Genomic DNA, 13,538 nt, shown 5'->3' with positions numbered 1-13,538 from the left:
CACCGATTTTTCCGTCAGTGGACGGCTCCCGTCCGCCGAGGGTAAAATTCCGGCCACTATTTTCAACCAGGTCAGCAAGCTATTATGATTGTCATTATTCCACTGGACCCTTATGGTCAGCAGAAAGAGTATACTGACAATGCAGTTTTAACTGGATTCAAATTCAGATTTCAGGTGAGAAAGGACAGTGTACCAATCCACTGTGCCACCCAGTGTTGCTATCAGCTCCTCAATTCTTAAACACAAATATGTATTCATTAAATTATTTATTTTGGGAAGGGATATGCATGAACAATTTTATTAAAACTTTTTTGTCCAACACCTTAATTACTATTCCTTTGCTCAGATAAGCAACAGTCTTCATTTAAGATCATTACTTTCAACAAATCTATCTACACTTAGCAACATTCATAACCTTGAGAACCTGTGTACACAGATATATAGGAAACAATAATAAATTAAATTTTAACAGTTCTTATGCATTGGGAAACTGGCACATGAACGGTTAATGGTTCAGTCTTAAATTCCTCTGGCCACTATTTTAAGAAGCAGTAATACATTTATTTTTAAACAGGTTAGTGCCTCTGCTTAAATCGCAAAGGAAGAATTTCAGATCAACATGTAAGTGTATGTATTCCACTTTGTAATTTTGAGGCCAATGTGTTTGTAACTTTTAATATTACGTTATGGGTGCTAAGATGACTAGAAAGCTATTTCATTATCAAACTGGCACATTACTGTTGTAACAATAAAATTCATACTTATTCCTGCCAATTGCAACTGCTATAATTACATATTTTCCATCCCCCAACGCACCCCACCACCCGTCTCATTGAGATTGCATCGGCCTGTCACCAAAACTCAAACCAAAAAGTATTTCTGCGATAGAATATGCAGGAGTTCCCTTCTTCTGACAACGTCAGTACAGAAAAGCTGTTCTCCTTGATAAGAGGGGAGCTCCACAATTGCGTAAAGATAAGGAAACTGAAGAAATGACGGTTGTTAATTGCTGTTGTGGGTGCAAGGAAGAGTTTCAATTTAAAAATTGAACTGATCAATTAGTGTTTCATTACTCTAATCATAGGAAGAACTTAAGTGCCTCAAGCAAAAGAAACATGGTTTCAGAATATTTTTGCCAACCATGTCAGCATACTCTCATTTGAAAAAGCTAACATTTAGAATGTTTTAAGTTGGATTCAATACATAAATAAGCTTAAATTCATAGTCATTATACGTAAAGGAAATTGCTCCCTCCCTCCATGCCCCTCCCCAAACTGTATTTTTTTTTAAAGCAGCATTTATTTTATTGGGAGTGCAATCCCATGAAAAAAAATATTTGTTCACATATCATGTTCTTATTAACATTGAAGTGTTTATTGCATTGAGGAAAACTAATTTGGAATAGTGAGAGTTACATTATCATGCTTCACAGGCTTCAAAATAGAGGACAAATTTTCACTCAGCACACTGCAAATTTTATTTTTACCTTGAGGAAAGTGCCAATAAAAGCTCACTCAGCAAAAACTGGGCATTTTTGCTCTATGTTTAGACGACCAACTAAAAATAAAAATACTGGAAAAATATCTCAGCAAGGGACAGAATAGATCCATTCCACAATTGTCAGGAGAGAAAAGCAACTGTGCTGATGGAGTTTCAACATGGGAAGGCTGACCTTCAGTTCCCTGAAGCATCCCTGAAAAATCACACTGCGGGCTATAACGGCCCACAGAGAAATATTGTTCCCCACAGACAGGAGGAAGAGGCCAGCCTCTGAAAGCAAGTCCTTGAGGTGAGCAGCAGGTCTGTGTCCCCTGACCACTACAGAGGCGGGAGCACTGGAACCCAGCAGATTGTTGGAATGCAAAGCTGTTGGAGATGGAAAGATATGGTCTCCCAGATACTGGGCAACAGAATTAGAAGTCACACAGCCACATGGCACACAACATGCACTCATGCTGATGTGGTGTTATCTATAACTGAAATATGATCTGAACAATGATGACCTTTTCAGCTTGTCGGTTCTAATTCATGTCTTTCATCTCCCACAGGTCCTTCAAACATCACGCAGGAGATGGTGCATGGGGTGGACGAACACTCCTCAGAGGAGGTCGCGCATTCTGAGGAAGCAACATCACACAACTCATGCAAACCCTCCACCAGCTCAGATACACACACCTCGTTGGAGCCTCCAGTACAGGTAGTTTGGTTGTCACATGGAGAGACACACTTCACAAGTGACAGGGACAGCAGTAAAGAGTCTCAATCAAATGGCGCAGGACCCTCCAAGTAGAGGCCTGCTTTATGTCGGAAAAAAGAACCCGACCCAAACCACGGCGGACCCGAGCCCGGCCTGAGTCCTTCCGATTTTGCCCCGAGCCTGACCCGACCATCCCTTTACTTAGCTTCCTGACATCAAACTTGCGAGAAGCTGCAGCGCATGCGCGATGGCGTCATAGTGACGCCACTCACTCTGCGCAGACTCAGTTTCATCCCAGCTCAGGTAAGTTTCCTTTAATCCCAGCAGAGCACTTACCGTGTGTGTCCGGCCTGACCCAACCCCGAAAGCCGGCCCGACCTGAACCCGACACATGTTGCCGGGTCCCGGTCGGGTAGCAGTCCTCTACTTCCAAGTTCTGCTCAGCTGGTTGAAGATGCTGAGCCTTGAGGGTCATCGACAAAGAGGATTATTCTGGAGAAGCACCAGAAAATGCGAGAGGTTCTGTCAGTATTTCCAGAGACACTGCACCATTGGAGGAGTCCGTCTCTAGCTTAAGTGCCATGATGTCGTCAGCCTTTGCGTTGATATCGATGGAAAGAGTGGCTACCTGCATGGAGCACCTGACATGGTAGACAACCGAGTACATGCTGGCCATCACCAATGGGCTGCACACTCAGTCTGCCATTTTAAATAGGATGGAGGGAAGCCTCACCCTGGCCGTTCAGTGCTCCACTGAAGTGCAGCAAAGTGCTGTCTCGCTCTTGGCTAGCAAGAAAGTGGTATGAGAGAAGATGGAGGAAGGGTACATGGAAGTGGGGTGCTCACAGTTCTCCCACTCCTCCCACCTTTGCTCCCCCACTGCCAGTCAGAACCTCACATGCTGACTCACGTCCTGATGGCTGAGTTTGCCCTGTATGCAGAGAAGTCATTGGTGGGGCCTTCATGGGCTCCAAAGGCCACTAGCATCTGAGTAGTCAGAGCAGATGAACAAGCAGCCTGCCTCTAGTTCTGCTGAAGGCACAGGGCTAGCACCATGTAGAAGAAATAGAAAAAGGAAGAGAAAGACTTTGTAGTTTCACAAGAGAAATCCCTTAAGGGTTTAAACATGTGCTAGATTGTCAAACCTTAATTTTTATTTTAAATTTCCATTGTCTAGTCATTTCCATTGTAGGCGCTCACCTGCCAAGTGGTCATCAGCTTTGAGGTAAATAGTATGATAAGATGACAAGCAGTGGGTGTCAGTGAGATGGAAGTATTATTGACTGTGGGAATGCTTTGTGTTGGGGGTGTGGGGGGGAGGCCCAGGGGTTCAGCATTGGTGTTCCATGTGGCTGCACAGCCTCATGTTAGCTGAATCATATCTGTACGTCTGTCCTGGGCATCTGAGGCAGCTTGGAGAGTAACTGCACAGCCCATTGCTACATCAGGCTCCTTCTCATCCTGCTGCTGCTCCACCTGTTGCTTCTCCTCCTCTGAAGATGCATCACCTTCCTCATCCTGCAGCACTATGTTGTGCAAGGTGCAGCAGACCACTACCATTCTGGACACCCTTGCTGGTGTTTACTGATGGATGCTTCCAGATCTATCAAGGCACGTGAACGGCATCTTCAACAACCCAATGGCTTGCTCAATGATCACTCTTGAGGCTTTGGTTGTACCTTTCCTGTGCATCAGTGGTGGGGCTCTTCGCAGGTGTCATCAGCCATATCTGTAAAGGGCGGCTCTTGTCTCCAAACAGGCCTCTATTGACTCTGCTTGAAGGTGCGAAGATCTGTGATAGTTGTGACTGGCACTGAATTGAGGCATCATGGCAGCTTCCTGGGGAGCTGTGCAGTCTCATGCAAAGACTTGCATGATAATCTTCCGGTGGCTACAAACCAGCTGAAAATGAACAGAGTGGAATCCCTACCAATTGACAAATCCTGCTGATTGATCTGAAGGCACCTTGATTGCCACATGTGTGTAGTCCAGGGATCTCCAACCTTTTCTTTAGTGAGAGCTACTTCTGATAAGTTAAAACTATGAGCCACAAACATATATTGAAAAATATGGATAGACAAATGCCAACTAAATATGCAGCTATTAAATATCATATAATGTAATTATATGAAGGAAAACTGATCTTAACTTTATTTAAATGTGATACTTAACACTGCACAATGTCCACCAGTCCTGTGAAATTCGGCTTGCAACTGGAGTGCACAACCCTGATGGAGTTGTTCAGATGCTCGGTTAGTCGGGTTCAAAATTTTGATTTGATAAAACTCATGTCGGAAAATGTGGACTCTCAAAGATACGTGGAACCAAACAATGAAGCTACTTTCATTGCTGCTGTGCAGATATTGCTGTACCTCTCCGTATCCACAAGGCTCCAGAAACCAGTTGCAGTGGACCTTGACTTCAGTTTGTCACTTGATGATTAACAATTTTCATTTCCAAATCAGCACAATCCAGGTTAAACAGCAAGCTCACTTGTTCAGAAATGTCACTTACATCCATTTTCAAAAAGGGGTTTGAAGTAAACATCACACACGGGTCCAGCTGTTTAAAGTCATGAAATCTGTTGTTGAATTCTTGGCCAAGCCTGGTCAAGAGATCACTGTACTTACCGTGTCCAGAAGCTCAGCAGCGGTGTTCATTTTCAGCCAGCATTTGCAGCACAGATGGAAAGTGCAGCATTTTCTTTTTCTGGAATTGTTGCTCCCAAGCGTCCAGTATCGATTTGAAATTTAAAAGCTTTCACTGCACTTATCAAACAAATCAACTATTTTTGTTAAAAATAGCCATCCAGTGATACCAAGACATAAGACCAGAAAGTGGAGACAGTGCTGATGAAAAGTCACATGGACCTGAAAAGTTCTCTGTTTTTCTCTCCACAGATGCTGCCTGACCTGTTCAGTACTTCCAGTATTTTCTGTTTTTGTGTAAAACTTGAAGGTCCCAGTTTCAATCCCTGGCCTGTGTTGACTTAGCTGATGTAACAGCAGGGATGCTACCATCAACTTCAGTGCTCTAAACCAGGCAGGGAAAAAAAACATCAGGCAGGGCAATAACACATCAACCAGGACTCCCTCTCCTGACTGCTATCCAGGAACTTCCGCTGAAAACTACTTGAAGACAGAAGTTGGTTCGGTTGCGATGGCTCACAGTCACTGTCCCAGTTCACAGGTGGTGAATAGCCAGTTGAATGAGTTCAGGAGGACACCCATCGGCCACATAACAGTAGCCAAATTGAGTCAGTCTTCAGAAGCTAAAAGGTGAAAGCTAGAGAGACAAAAACTCTTACAAAAAGACATTTTAATATATAAACATTCTAATAAAGAAAGCATAAGGCTATGATTCACTGAAGCAGTCGGTGCCCACATGCAGAAAGACCTGGACAACATTCAGGCTTCGGCTGGTAAGTGGCAGGTAACATTTGTGCCACACAAGTTCCAGGCAATGATCACCTCCAACAAGAGAGAATCCAGTCACCTCCCCTTGACATTAAATGGAATTACCGACACTGAATTCCCCCACCATCCATAACCTGGGGGTCACCATTGGCCAGAAACTTAATTGGACCAGCCACATAAATACGGTGGCTGGAGCAGCAGGTCAGAGATTGGGAATTCTGTGGCAAGTAAATCACCTCCCAACTCTCCAAAACCTGTCCACCATCTACCACCTTAAACATTCGCTCCATCCACCACCGATGCACAGTAGCAGCAGTGTGTACCATCTACAAGATGCACTGCATCAACTCACCAAGGCTTCTCCGACAGCACCTACCAAACCTGTGACCGAGAACAATAATCGCAGCAGGCGCATGGGAACGCTACAACCTGCAAGCTCAATCCCCGCGTCACCCCCCCCACCACCACCCCCGAGTCACACACATCCTGACTTGTAAATAAAACACCGTTCCTTCCTTGTTCCCGTGTCAAAATCCCATCAATCCGTCTCTAACAGCACTATGGGTCTACCTACACCACTGCAGCAGTTCAAGGCGGCAGCTCACAACCATCTTTTCAAGGGCAATTAGGGATAGGCAATAAATGCTGGCCTTGCCAGCCATGGTCTTCTCCCATGAATAAATATTTTAAAAAATCAGAGAAACCAAAAATTACTATGTGACTCAGAACTGAATAAGGCCAGTGAAAAATGTATTTGTGAGTTCCATATTAAACTTGTGATTCATTCCAACCCAGATTTTCTGTTCCCAGTTTTCTGCAATGAGTTCCAACACTATCTCTCTGCCACCTACTCTCAAACCCCCATCCCATATCTAAGCAGTTAATCCTTAATATCTTTGACTCCTTCCAATCACCTCCACCACTTAAGTAGTTCCTCCCCTCCTATGAAAAGATGCAGCAACAACCCACAGAAAGCCTTTAAGATGAAATGACTAACGAACCACAGAAAATCTTGTTAAAACCATTTTTGTAACAAACAGAAATTAAATATATTCAGCTTTAGAGTTTTTGACAGCAGAAGTTAAAGTACTAATGAGTGGTGCAAGTTTGCATGTTTCATTGTTTTACTTTCAGTAATCTGTACACCACTGTATGGAAACAAACAGATGTAACAGAATTTTATACATTAAGTGCTGCACTTGTTATCGCATCTTTTCAGGACAAATGAACAAAAAAAAAGCATTTTGTAGGATCAGCATTTACATTTTAAGTTTTTTTTAAACATTGCTACATTATTAGCTTTGCATTTATTGACCAAGATTTTTGTGCGGCAATAGCAATCTCAGCTGCAATATTTTAATACTGCCCAAGTTTAGATGGCATAAAAGCAAAATACTGCGGATGCTGGAAATCTGAAATAAAATTCCAAAAATGCTGGAAATACTCAGCAGGTCTGGCAGCATCTGTGGATAGAGAAACAGAGTTAATGTCTCAGGTCTGTGACCTTTCAACTGACGATAGGCCACAGACCTGAAAGGTTAAATGGTATAAAATGTCTCTCCTGAGATGGCCCATTACATTAGAGTCACACAGTTACACAGCACAGAAACAGGTCCTTCGGCCCATCGTGTCCTTGCCGGCCATCAGGCACCTATCTATTCTAATCTCATTTTCCTGCACTTGGCCGTAGCCTTGTATACTATGGCGTTTCAAGTACTCATCTAAATACTTCTTAAATGTTGTGAGGGTTCTGCCTCCACCACCCCTTTAGGCAGTGTATTCCAGATTCCAACAGCCCTCTGGGTGAAAACATTTTCCTCAAATCCCCTCTAAACCTCCTGCCCCTGACCTTAAATCTATGCCCCTAGTTATTGACAACTTCACTAAGAGAAAAAGTTTCTTCCTATCTATGCCCCACATAATTTTGTATACCTCAAACAGGTCCGCCCTCAGCCTTCTCTGCTCGAAGGAAAACAACCCTAGCCTATCCAGTCTCTCTTCATAGCTGAAATGCTCCAGCCCAGGAAACATCCTGGTGGATCTCCTCTGCACCCTCTCCAGTGCAATCACATCCTTCCTATAGTGTGGTGACCAGAACTGTACACGGTACTCCAGCTGTGGCCTAACCAGCATTTTATACAGCTCCATCATAACATCCCTGCTCTTATATTCTATGCCTCGGCTCTTAAAGGCAAGTATCCCATATGCCTTCCTAACCACCTTATCTACCTGTGCTGCTGCCTTCAGTGATCTATGGACAAGTACACCAAGGTCCCTCTGACCTTCTGTACTTCCTAGGGTTCTACCACCCATTGTATATTCCCTTACCTTGTTAGTCCTCCCAAAATGTATCACCTCATACTTCTCAGGATTAAAGTCCATTTGCCACTGCTCTGCCCATCTATATCATCCTGTAATCTAAGGCTTTCCTCCTCAATATTTACGACACCACCAATTTTCGTGTCATCTGCGAACTTACCGATCATACCTCCTATATTCATGTCTAAAGCATTAATGTACACTACAAACAAGGGTCCCAGCACCGATCCCTGCGGTACACTACTGGTCATAGGCTTCCAACCGCAAAAACAACCCTCGACCATCACCCTCTGCCTCCTGCCACGAAGCCAATTTTGGATCCAATTTACCAAATTGCCCTGGATCCCATGGGCTCTTACCTTCTTAACCAAACTTCCATGCAGGACCTTATCAAAAGCCTTACTGAAGTCCACGAAGACTATATCAACTGCTTTACCCTCATCTAGACATCTACTCACCTCCTCAAAAAAATTCAATCAAGTTTGTTAGACACGATCTCCCCCTGACAAAGCCTTGCTGACTATCCTTGATTAATCCCTGCCTCTCCAAGTGGAGATTAATCCTGTCTTCAGAATTTTTTCCAATAGTTTCCCTACCACTGATGTTAGACTCACTGGCCTGTAATTACCTGGTTTATTCCTGCTACCCTTCTTGAATAATGGTACCACATTCACTGTCCTCCAGTCCTCTGCCACCTCTCCTGTGGCCAGAGAGGATTTGAAAATTTGTGACAGAGCCCCTGTCTCCTCCCTTGCCTCACATAACAGCCTGGGATACATCTCATCTGGGCCTGGGGATTTATCCACTTTTAAGCCTGCTAAAAACACTAATACCTCCTCCCTTTCAATGCTAATTTGTTCAAGTATATCACAATCCCCTCCCTGATCTCTACACCTACATCGTCCTTCTCCATTGTGAACACCGATGAAAAGTAATCAATTAAAACCTCCCCTATGTCCTCCGGCTCCACACACAGATTGCCACTTTGGTCCCGAATGGGCCCTACTCTTTCCCTGGTTATCCTCTTGTCCTTAATATACTTAGAAAATGCCTTGGGATTTTCCTTTATCTTGCCTGCCAGTGTTTCTTCATGCCTCCTCTTCGCTCTCCTTATTACATTTTTAAGTACCCTCCCTGCACCTTCTATAATCTAGTGCCTCCACTGTTTTCAGCGCTCTGAATCTGCCATAAGCCTGCTTTTTTTCACCTTATCCAATCCTCTATATCCCCTTGACATCCAGGGTTCCCTGGACCTGTTGGTCCTACCCTTCACCTTCACTGGAATATGCTGGCCCTGAACTCTCACTATTTCATTTTTGAATGACTTCCACTGGTCTGATGTAGACTTTCCTACAAGTAGCTGCTCCCAGTCCACTTTGGCCAGATCCTGTTTTATCATATTGAAATTGGCCTTCCCCCAATTCAGTATCTTTTTTTCTGGTCCATCTTTGTCCTTTTCCATAACTACCTTTAAACTTACAGAGTTATGGTCACTATCCCCGAAATGCCCCCCCACTGACACTTCTGCCACTTGTCCGGCTTCATTCCCTAGGATCAGGTCCAGTACTGCCCCTTCTCTTGTAAATCTTTCTACGTGCTGGCTCAAAAAGCTCTTCTGTATGCACTTTAAGAATTCCATCCCCTTTCAGCCTTTTGCACTAAGACAATCCCAGTTAATATTGGGGAAGTTGAAATCCCTCACTATTATTACCCTATTATTTTTACACCTCTCTGAGATTTGCCTATATATCTGCTCCGTTATCTCTCCGACTATTTGGTGGCCTGTAGTACACTCCCAGCCAAGTGAATGCCGCCTTTTCATTTTTAAGTTCTTTCCATATGCCCTCATTTGAGGAATCTTCCAAGATAACATCCCTCCTTACTGCAGCAATTGACTCCTTGATCAATACTGCAATGCCACCTCCTCTTTTACACTCGCCCCTGTCACACCTGAAGTTTCTATATTCTGGAATATTGAGCTGCCAGTACTGCACTTCCCGCAACCATGTCTCTGTGATAGCAATAATATCATAATCCACTTCACAGCCCCCCACACCCCCAGCCACTGGCTGCTCGCTCCCTGCTTCCCTCCTCTCGGCCACTCGCTCTCACATCGCCCCATCATCCCTCACAACTGCCTTGATTCTTTGGACGGCACAGCGGGGAGCGATCGAACATGGAAGTCTTTTGGAATTATTTCAGCATTGGAAATGTACCTAAAACTAACCCTTAACATACCTAGTGCTCCAATTTACTTTAATTGGATTTACTGTTGATAGCATGGCTGCATTCGCTGACAATGCAACCACTAGGTGGTGCAGTACTAGTACATGCACAAATGCAGCCTCTTCCACTGAAATGTCACTGTCTGCGATGTCTTAGGCAGCTGCCAGTAGGAAAGATGGCACTGCTCAATTTATCGCAAAAAAATTAAAGCCTAAAATCCCCTCAATGGTTGCCATTGCCGCCTCCATCCCACCCCCAACAGTCCCCCACTCCCTCCTGCCATTGCGCTTCTTTTTGTCCCTTCCTCCTATGCCCGTCTTCTCGCCGCTCACTCCCTGCTGCCTTCCCTTGATCATTTGCTCCGATCTCACCACTCTCCCTGCCTCCGGCCACTCGCTTCCCACTCCTCGCTTCCCCCTCCACCCTGGTCTCTGGCCATTTGCTCCCCACTTCCCCCACCCCTCCAGCCGCTCGCTTGCTCCAGGCCGTGCCGCTTCCATCCTCTTGGCCACTCGCTCCCACATTCGATCATTCCCTGCCGCGGCATCCGAAGAAGCAAAGCGGGCTGTGAGGGGTGACGGGGCAACGTGAGAGCGACTGGCCAAGGGCAGGGAAGCAGGGGGGTGAGCAAATGGCTGGGGGGGGGGGTGGGCAGGGGAAGCAGTGACCAAGGGGGCAGTGGAGGGGGTGGGGAGGCGGGGGGGGTGGGTGGGGAACAGAAAGCACTGAGGGCAGGAGCGAGGGGCTGAGGGGAGCAGGGAGACTTGGGGAGAGCGACTGGTGGGTTGCAAGTAACTGATGGGGGGGGGGACATGGGTAGGGGGAGCGAGTGGCTGAGGGAAGGTGGTGACGTGGCAGGGAGTGAGCAGTCGAGCAGGGTGAATCAGCAATTGAAGCAGGGATGGTGGGAGGGAGCGGGGTTCGAGTAAATGGGGATGGCTATTGAGCAGTGAGGATGTCATGGCGTGGTGACGTCATGCGTCATGGCGTGGTGACGTCATGCATCATTGCGTGGTGACGTCATGCATCATTGCGTGGTGACATCATGCGTGCGCATGCACGCATTCATACTGGGAAGCTGGCAAATGTTCGCACACGCTGATGACGTTTGCAATTGCTCTGCGTTGTCAGTTTTCACTTTGTGATAGTATAGTCTGGAGCTCAACCTTTGTTGTCACAAACTTTAAAGGACCATGTTCCTTTTAAAAAAAAACAAGCAACTATTTAAAATATACAGTTCCTGCTAAAGGCCTAGCTATCAAACTGGTAGAACCATCTTTTGATGGGGAAAACTGAATGTTCATACTGTGATGAGGAAAATGGTGGTAATGCATTCACATGGTGTTGCTCACTATGCTTCTTGTGACAAATTCCTGGCATCTGCTGTTTAACTAGGAAGAGCTCAAACCTGCAACTGTCAGTTATCCAACCAGCAACTACCTCTTCAGGAATAGGGGGAAGGGAAACAACTTAACTTTGAGTTCAAGTTGGCAATGTTGATGAATTGAAATGGAAGATTGGTACCAAGTCAACATTCCAAAGCAGATTTGGTATTACAATTAAAACTTGGCTTATTAATGAGACCTGGAAAAGCTGGCATTTTTCGCATTCTGTTCCAGATGACAGTGGAAGCCTATAGTCGAACAGGTAGAGTTATCCTAGTTAAACAGGTAGAGTTATCCTAGTTAAACAGGTAGAGTTATCCTAGTTAAACAGGTAGAGTTATCCTAGTTAGGGAAACAGCCAGAAGATCACCGCTTCTCTGCGCTGGTAAAACTAAATGGCTTTGGCTGGTTGAACTCCAGGAGAACACCCACGTATGACTTTTCCCAAGCCTTAGCTCTTTCCAATTTATGCCTAATCTCTCTAAATGGTCTACAATCCTAGCACATGAGAGTGCTTATTGGATAGCAAGCAAACAGAAACTCTGCTCATGTGGTTTGCTCAGTGGTTTGGAGATTCTGAAACATGGCCATTCCAATTGTCAGACATCCAGCTAAATGAAAAAGCAGCTAAGAAAGATAAAGCAATCTAGAGTTCTTTATCAGGATCACACAGCCAATCACTTTTTCCTTGGGAAACTAAAATCAAACAATATACCAGCCATTAAACCAACCATTCTAATTTAGTAAACACAAACAATGATCCATACAAATACAGCTATCTATTGAGGAGCAAGCAAGATGTGAAGGAAGTTTTCACTTTTAGTCAGTTGGAAAGGATTCATAATGCATAAGTTGGTAGTAAGGTCACTAAACTCATAGATGGGTTTTAAATCAGTTCTTGTGTTTTCTGTCAGTAGAAACCTGTTATTGAAAAAGTCAAGTTGAAATAAACATTCTACTGGATTTAAACTAAATTAATAAATGTATGGAGAAAGTAAACTTATTCAATGCAGGGGGGATAGACATAAAATACTCAAAAGATTTCGAAAATTTGCTCTCAAACCATCACAACGCCCACTCATGACAGCCGATGTCAACCAGTGCACCTGCCAATGAAGCCTTCTTACCCCCACTTTTCATATTTAAATTATCAAAAACACTGGACTTTAATTACATTAAATATAAATCGCAGCTGACAACTCCCTCGCACAACTGGCATTTAGTACGAAACAAATCAGCAGCAGGTAGAAAGGCTGCAGTAGTCAAACTATATCTAATCAAACGTTTGTGAAATAAATCCTACCTTTCTTGGCAAGTATTGTATTATGAAGTCACTTTTCCAGCCAAATGAAAATTTGGGTGCAGGGATAAGAAGTTGCTCTTTTCGTTGTCACAAAAAGCCCGAAACAGGGGTGACAATAAACTGCATTAGGAATGAGACAGACCTGCAGTCTCCTGCCCCGGCACTACAAAATACTGAGCCTCAGTCACCTCCAAGGTGAATGTCATCAGCAGCAGCGGGCGCGCACCCTCACTGCTCGGCTGCGGGAATGCGCAAAAAGCCCCTGCTGCACGTGCCGGTATCTTCCAGAGTCGCAGGCACGCGAGCAGGACAGCGCTGCCGCGAAAGGGACTCACCAGGCGCGCATGCGGCACGTCCGCGCGCACTGTGCTCCAGGCGCGCGCGCATACAGCATGCCCCAGGGACCAGAATCGATTGGGGTGCAGCCTCCTCGACTACCTGCTATTACAATATTGCATTGATTGCAAACCCGTTCTATTAGCTGACTGATCTGCCACTGTCTCCCCTCCTCTCCCAGAGGCACTACAAACTGTTACTGACAGCACCCGCACCCCCCCCCCCTTCATACTTGACCCAAGTGACCTAGCTCTTGGACCAAGGAGGGCTGATTTCCACACACACTGTCACCTGGGAGTCAATAAATAACAGTCATCAACAGTAATCTTCTCTCCCAGGGACACCGTTTTACTCCA

At 45.0% G+C, this 13,538-nt stretch overlaps 1 protein-coding gene across 2 annotated transcripts in view; it reads right to left on the bottom strand.

Moving 5' to 3' along the window:
- Positions 1 to 13,210, bottom strand: part of LOC137373907 (spectrin beta chain, non-erythrocytic 1-like) — a 362,769-nt gene extending 349,559 nt beyond the window's left edge. Inside the window, exon 1 of one of the 2 annotated variants that reach the window (XM_068039482.1) lies at positions 12,847 to 13,210. The gene's annotated coding sequence lies outside the window, so the exon portion shown is untranslated. The remainder of the gene's footprint in view (positions 1 to 12,846) is intronic. The other variant, XM_068039486.1, reaches the window with a different exon arrangement.
- Positions 13,211 to 13,538: the final 328 nt, after the last annotated feature.

The sequence above is a fragment of the Heterodontus francisci genome, chromosome 9, assembly GCF_036365525.1.
Source record: "Heterodontus francisci isolate sHetFra1 chromosome 9, sHetFra1.hap1, whole genome shotgun sequence".
NCBI classification, from domain to species: domain Eukaryota; kingdom Metazoa; phylum Chordata; class Chondrichthyes; order Heterodontiformes; family Heterodontidae; genus Heterodontus; species Heterodontus francisci.
Note: the sequence above shows the minus strand (reverse complement) of the source record. Positions and strands in the feature narration are given on the sequence as shown.